Source organism: Nothoprocta perdicaria, unplaced genomic scaffold (assembly GCF_003342845.1).
Source record: "Nothoprocta perdicaria isolate Ctin4 unplaced genomic scaffold, notPer1 scaffold_435, whole genome shotgun sequence".
NCBI classification, from domain to species: domain Eukaryota; kingdom Metazoa; phylum Chordata; class Aves; order Tinamiformes; family Tinamidae; genus Nothoprocta; species Nothoprocta perdicaria.
The window spans coordinates 218,840-226,281 of NW_020455683.1; positions in this window are offsets into that span (position 1 = coordinate 218,840).

The following is a 7,442-nucleotide window of genomic DNA, read 5'->3' on the forward strand; positions in this document are numbered from 1 at the left end:
GAAAATGGCCATGTGAGCAATCCAGCCTTTATGTACAATGTGAAGCTGGCTGATATTTAAAAAGTGAAGTAAACAACTCCTGGATGCCTGATAAGGAAAGAAGTGAAGTAAACAACGCCTGGATGTCTGATAAGGAGCTTTGAAGGAGGATTAATGCAAGTTGAATTCACGTGAACAGCTGCAGCTATCCAATAAGGCTGTTAGCTTGCACGCATGCTATCTGTCATTRCTCCAATGAGAAGCCTCTGAGTACCACGTGGACCCACAATTTAGTATATTAAGAGCTATCATGGCTTTAATAAACGGCATTCACTTAATCACATTGATTGTGTCATRGTGTCCATTTGATCCTCTGCAACATTTCACTGTGAGGCTGTTTTGTCCAGGACAACTTCTCTAGCTGACCTTTTTTGGGACGGGGAATTGTACTAGGTGATCTCCAAAGATGCCTTTCAGTCCCAGCTATTGTGTGATTCTATTTTTTGTCAATGATGACAAATAGAGTGAAGATCACACTTTTTTCAATGCACTTTACACTTTTTCAAGCAGTGTTGGCACCAGGATGCAGCATGTAAAGATTTTGATTGAAAAAATTATATCAATCATGATAACAAATATTTTTAATGTTTAATTTTTAAAGTGATTTACTAAACTGCTTTCTGTACATATGAAATGAAATTGTGATTTTATTCATGCAGTAGTTGGAATAATGTTATTTTGAGATTTATGGAAAGATCAAGCTCATGAACACCCCATGAGCACATTTTTCTCTCAAAATCAGAACTAAGCATGACCTACTTCTGTGCAGGGAAGAAATTCCAGCATGAGCAAACCTCCCACATTTTCATTTTCAGAGATGTCCATATAGTCATGCATATATTTAGGATGTGTCAAGACACAGAATGTAGGTTTATATGTGACCATAGTGATTGACCTATTTGGAATCTTGGCAACGATGAGAAGTCTTTTTGGCCAGCTGCAGTATGAATCTTACAGATGTTCCCTAATTGTCTTGAACACTCTGGTGTTAGTTTTTTAATTAATTTTTATCTTTGACTCTCAGAGAGTCTTCATGGACATAAAGAATTTTGAATTGGAAGTAAAGTGTGAGGAAAGTTAAAGAAATATGCTCAGTGATTTTTTTTTTTTTAATCTGAAGGTTGGTATTTTCAGTGTTGATCTCTAGGTTGTAATACACAGAACAATGGAGTTCCGCTACAGACTTCTCGAAATCMAAGAGAATGTCAACATGGACTTGTTTGAGATCAGATGTTGACCTTACAGCAGAGGCAGGATAGGAGTCCTGATTTTACAGATAAAGCACATTTGAAGGGTCTGCTTATCTCTGTAATTCAAAGCAATATTTTATCAAGGAAAGCAAATCTGATGTGATAAAAAGCAATGATAATTTAAACTTCCAATTGCTTCCGTGTTCTTGCAGTACTCATTTTTTTTATAGCTCATCTAGGTTCTTGTAGCATCAAGAATCAATAGAAAAAGGATGATGGTTCATTAGATCATGTCAAAAATCAATATAAGGCACTACAAAAAGTGTTTTGGAACAGTGGATTAACAGTCAGATTATAGATCATGCTATGGTTAGCTAATCAGAGTTAACAGTTTAYGCCCTGGAATTAATGGTTAACGAATAACAGTGAAATTCCCTCCCCCCACTCATTTTTCTTTAATATTTAATATGCAGCTAAATGACTATAAATGACTATCTTGTGATTTGTAATATGGATGAAATATATCCACAATGAAGGGTTTTTTGTATAATTAAATGTTTTCTACTGTTAGAACTACTGGAACAATGAAATGTTTTGACATTTTGTTTTGCCAATTGATGGAGGGCGGCAGAAAGAACCAGACACCAAGAGAAAAAATGGTCGTGTTTACTATTAATAYCAAATAATACAGAAATGAAATGATACATCTAATGAAACAATAAGATTACTATGTTCTGAGTTTTAACTACAGACAAAATAAGCAAGGTAATACACTTAATCATGTTCAAAAAAGAGAAGAGTGATTAAGAAAGATACATCACCAATTGCCTAAATACATTACCATCATCCAGATCTGCAGTCACTGGGGATCCTCTGTTGCAGCGAGTATTTGGAGAACCTTCCTAGCAATTCTGAGTTCTTAAGTGATGCGTCCACCCATAAGTGGGATCTCCAAAGTCACTGCAAACGGGGTCCAGCTTTTATAAAAGCAAATCAGAAAGAAATGCATTTTCTTTGTGTGTGGTAACATCTGGTGTGTCTTACTTATCATCTGAGATGTGACCAGAGCCCTGGCTTTGGATGGGAAAATTCCCTTCAGGGAAAAGGTTGAAAACAATTGCACGAGAGCCTCCAAAAATTACAATTTAATGAGCCTATGTGCAGGTTAGCATAAGCAATTTATAGGTGAGTTCTGTGTRCTTCTACAAAGGCAGAGCTGTATGCAGCTCTATTCAACTCTGACTGGGACCTGCAGTTCAGACCGTAGCACCTTACATTTTAGTCAGAATTRTGTTTTAGTAGAGAAAATAATTTTAAAAGTCAAGACTTGCATTTCTTTTACCGTGATTTTCAGAAAATATTTTTCCAAAAGTCATTGACAACAGCTTCTTTTATCAAAAATGGTTTATATCTAATGTTGCTGTACTCTTTTTGTGACTGCTTACACAAGACAGACCACAAAAATTCTCTAGTAATTATCAGATCAAGACTATTAAGGCCATCAGTTATGTGATGAATTTGTGATTAGGAACAGAAAACACAGGAATTAATTCTTCTGAAATCAAATGCAGAGCAGAGCATATTACTTAAATAATCTCAACTAAAGAAACTATTAACATCACAGAAATAGGTAAAGCTTTATTGCTGTATGTCTGTTTTAGACATCTATCACTTTTCTATTGACTATAATTATTTTTCAGAGTGTAGACAGGATAAATCATACAAGCACCTATGAGTTCTTTTTAATGATCCAGTACTTTTTTCTGTCCAAAAGAAAGCAAGATCATCTCTATCATAAATATACTCTTACAATGTGATATTTTACTGCTTCTCTATTCTCATATACAATGAAGATGGAGGTCTATTTAAAGAACTAATATAGTCTCCTTTGTTCTGTCTACTAAATATGACTAAGTTTATGGGTTGTAGATTTTCAGGCCTAGTATCATATGTCTGAAATCACTGACTTCTGCTTTCAGATAAAAATAGCACTGAATATAAGTGCAGGGGAGAAAAATAGGTTCAGAAATTTACAAATATCTAATAGACCAATGAGGACAGTACACTCACAAATCAGATCTTTGAATGACAATTTGTGTTCTTATATGTCCAGATAAAGAATCACAAAACAATTCAAACTGGAAGGGATTTCCACAGGCCACTGACGGGCCAGTGCTCAAAGCCAATTGAGAGAGTGTTAGGTAGTTACTAAACCAAAGAAAAAAAATGTATATATATTATTTACTAATGCTAATCAGAAAAGGCTCTGCCTGATATAGAGCATGCTTTGCCGGCTGCTGCCAGTATGGTATGTGTGTGTGAGAATAAAGGCTTTCTCCAAACTAAATTGCTATAAATGGAGTTTTCTAAAGCATTGCCTGTTCATTGGGCACCAAATTCTGTCATAGTTTACTGTGAAAGTTCATTGATTGACAAKGCAGGAAACCAGATGAGCCTTGATTAATTCAAATATATATTTTATTAATTAAAATTAATAAAACAATAATAAATAAAAATTAGTTAAGCAATAATACTAAACACTACTTAAACAATAACTGTAACTATTAATAATGCTAGGTTGTGTCATTAACAGCTAATCAACATAAATACAAAATTGCAGCAAGGATCAGAGGACCAGCAACAGGCAGAGGAACTCCGGTAACCTGATCAATGGGGAAGGAACATCCTGACTTGGTTCTTCCAGAGGCTGTCATAGGAGAGCAGCTGGTCTGTTGATTCTGGTGGGAAAACAACAAAAGCTGATGAGAGAGGCTTCCTCCCTGAGAAGACCTTGCCGGTTCAAGAGGTATGGGACTCACTCTGTGGTGCTGGGGGAGAAAGCATCTTTGGACTATGCAAAAGGAGAGATTGGGGTTGAGAGAGGAAGAAGCATGGGAGAAAAGAGGAGAAAGAAGATAAAAAATGCCCAAGTGGAAATTGGTAGCTGTTCAGTATACTTGCTTGAGTCTTGTACTAATCATCACAGCTTGTCTTGTCTTCTCATTAAGTTCTATTTCAAATCACATATGTTGGTGCATTCAATGCTCTAAGAGGATATTGTTAAACTGGTGAACTCTCCTAGCTGGTAAGAAGGTATGGATGCCAGCATGTAGACTGGAGACTGCAAAATTCAGGGGCTTGTGTGTCTGCGTATCAGCAGCTGAGGAGAACAGTGCATTGAGGCCAGGCATTGGGCAGACAGGATGTCTAAGGTCAGGTCCTATAGGGATCCATRTTGTGTGTATATGTTGCAGTTTGATGGGAGAAGGGGAGGAGGGAAACTTGGTAGGAGATGAATCCCCTTGCTTTCCAGCTGACTTCAAACGTTAGAGGGATTGGAGGCCGCTGGACTCATCTCTTAATAGGGATAACGAATACTGTGCCATCTATACGCCCGACACTGGCAGTGTTGGATTCACCCACAGCCTGTCAACAGTAGGTCAGATTGCCTTCCTAGGAGCAAGTTCCCCAATAGTGTGATCAACTATTAGCTCAATTCTGGCAGTATTGGATTCACCCACAGTCTGCTGACCTTTGGTCCAACTGCCTTCAAGACAAAGTGGTCGAGTTCACAAATAGCAAMATTTATTCAAATGCAACATTTAGAAAAGAGGTTCGGATGTTAGTATAGGAAATTCTGTACAGTGTGGGGTCCTTAGCTAGTAGCTAATGTACAAATGCACAATCGTCACTCACTCAGAAGATAGGAGAGGGCTCTCAGTCTTGAGGAGTCTCCTCAGGCAGTGTCCTGACCCGAGGTGGTGGGGGGAGAGGTTCAGCCTGTTGGCTGATCCAGAAGTTATGATGGAGTCCTCCCTCTCTCCTCTCTTCTTTCTTTCCTTCCTAGTTCTTCCCAGTTCTTTCTTCCTAGTTCTTCCTTCTTCCTTTTAGTTCTTCCTTAATCTTTCTCCCACTTAGTTTGCCTTTTATACATTTTCTTTACATCCACGTGGAGCTTGAGTGACTCTAGTCATATTTACTTWAGTTATTAATCTAGAGAGCATGCTCAGTCAGGAGTGGTTGTATATTGGTATTACAGTGGGATCAGAAGRAGAAGTCTGAGAAAAGTTTAGCAGATGGAACTGATCTGCCACCACCCTTGGCTTGTCAGCTGTGTGGCACCACCAGGTTGCCACCTCTGCAGGAAGTACAATAGARTTTGGCCTCAAACTCTAGCGGAGTGTCTTCACCCCGCTCCACCCTCCATTAACTCTTATTAGTATCAGCTAGGAGAGCAGATTGTGTTGCCTGGGGAGAAGTGGATTCCATAGATACCAACCATCCTGGAAYTGGTAACTGTCTGTCACCTCAAGCAAGCCTCTGCAATGCCAGAACTTCTGTCAAGCTCCATCTTTCTCCAAGTCCCCCCTCTTCTTGAGCAATTCTCTCACAGCATATAAACGTAAATATTATACAGATATAATAGATTTCAAACAAATTTTAATCTTGATCAGCTGGCTGAGATGAACAGTATTGGATTGTCCATACGATATGTATTTGTATAGTGTAAGTGCGTTGTGACTACATTGGTACCAGCAAAAACACTGTCGTCTGTCTGTACTGATGTATGTGATCTGCTGTGTGCATAGCATGTATGTGTGTGTGTGTGTGTGTGTGTGTGTGTGTGTGTGTGTGTACTTATCTGGAATATATGTTCAGTTCTATTGCTCAGTGAGCTTGGAATACTAGATTCAGTGACTTCTAATAATTTTTACAGCACGTGCACATCTCAGTCAGACTTGATCCATTGCAGATACATACTATCTACATTATATACCAGTTACCCCTGGGAAGTCATTTTTCTATGCTCCTATTCTGTTGCTGGCACCTGTGTTGTCTCAGATGAGAAATAACAATGGGATTGTGCTGACATCATCAAATTTGGGTATAATATAGAGCTTAATTTGTTCTGCATCCAACAATAAGGACAAGATCCCAGTGCTTTTTCTCTGTAGTTGAGCTTTTTGGTCACTGTTTCTGCTATGCCCTTGGAGAATTTTCCACCTCCAGTGGAAGGAAGAAGCATGTTTTACTTTTGATGATTTAATCCAGCCATTACCCTTTTCATTTATTGTTGCTGTTTGCATATTCATGTTGTTTTCAGCTATAATCTCTAAGTACAGTTGTTCACTTCTTTGAGGAAGGCCTGGGGGACTCATTACTTCCTTGTATTGAGAAGTCTGGAGCTGGATAGCACTTGAAATACACTCTCATGCATCTCCTAAGTAAAGAGGAAGAATCATTTCCCTCAACCTGCTGGCTCTGCTCTTGCTAATGATGCAAGGACACACTGCTGACTCATATTTGACATGATGTCCATCAGAACTTCCACATCCTTTTCAAACAGAAAGGGTTTAGAAAAATATAACATAACATAACATAACATAACATAACATAACATAACATAACATAACATAACATAACATAACATAACATATATAGAGATTTATCAATTATTTAATAATATATTCTCCAAAAACTAAGAACACAGCAGTCTTTGAGTCTCCTATATGGACCTCAAATCTATATTATTGGTAGATGTCTCTAGCCGTGTCTGAACTCTGAATTTGCTCTTGTCTGGGCTCCATTTATGGTCCCTAGACTTCACCTTCTCTAGGGTTGTCAGTGGGTCCTCATACTGTCATCACTGGAATGCTGCTCAGATGCTGTGGGTTGGTGCCCTTTTGGTGAAAGCACAGCTCTGCCTGTGTGCACCAGTCCTCCCTTATGGAACAGGCCTGCTGATGCAGCTCCTTGAGAACAGTTTTAATGGCTACCAAAATACCTGTTTGAACAGCATCCAAAACAGCTTCCCAACTAAGTGTTCTCCTTCAGCTAAACTGATATTTTTCTTGGAAACATATTGGTTTCCTGCTTTTTCAATGGAAGCCAGGCAGGCGGAGAGACTTTCTTTCTAGCTACTAGCATGCCAGCTGGCATTACTGGGTATAGGCAGCCTGTCCCTCTCTGTAGACTTCCAGGCACTCTGGGCTGTCCAGCTATTCTGTTTCTTGTCTGGCAGACTGCTCCTCTTGCCTAGCTTTCTAGCTAGCTGTCTTTCTGTCTAGCCAACTCCCTGTCCAAAAGTTCTTCAAACATGAACTACACTGTCTCAAATCATTTTTTTGTGCAATAAAGTTTGTAGTAAAGTTTTCCTTGTTTGCAAACAAAAACAATAGAAATAAAAAACAGAAAATTGTCAACAGAACAAAA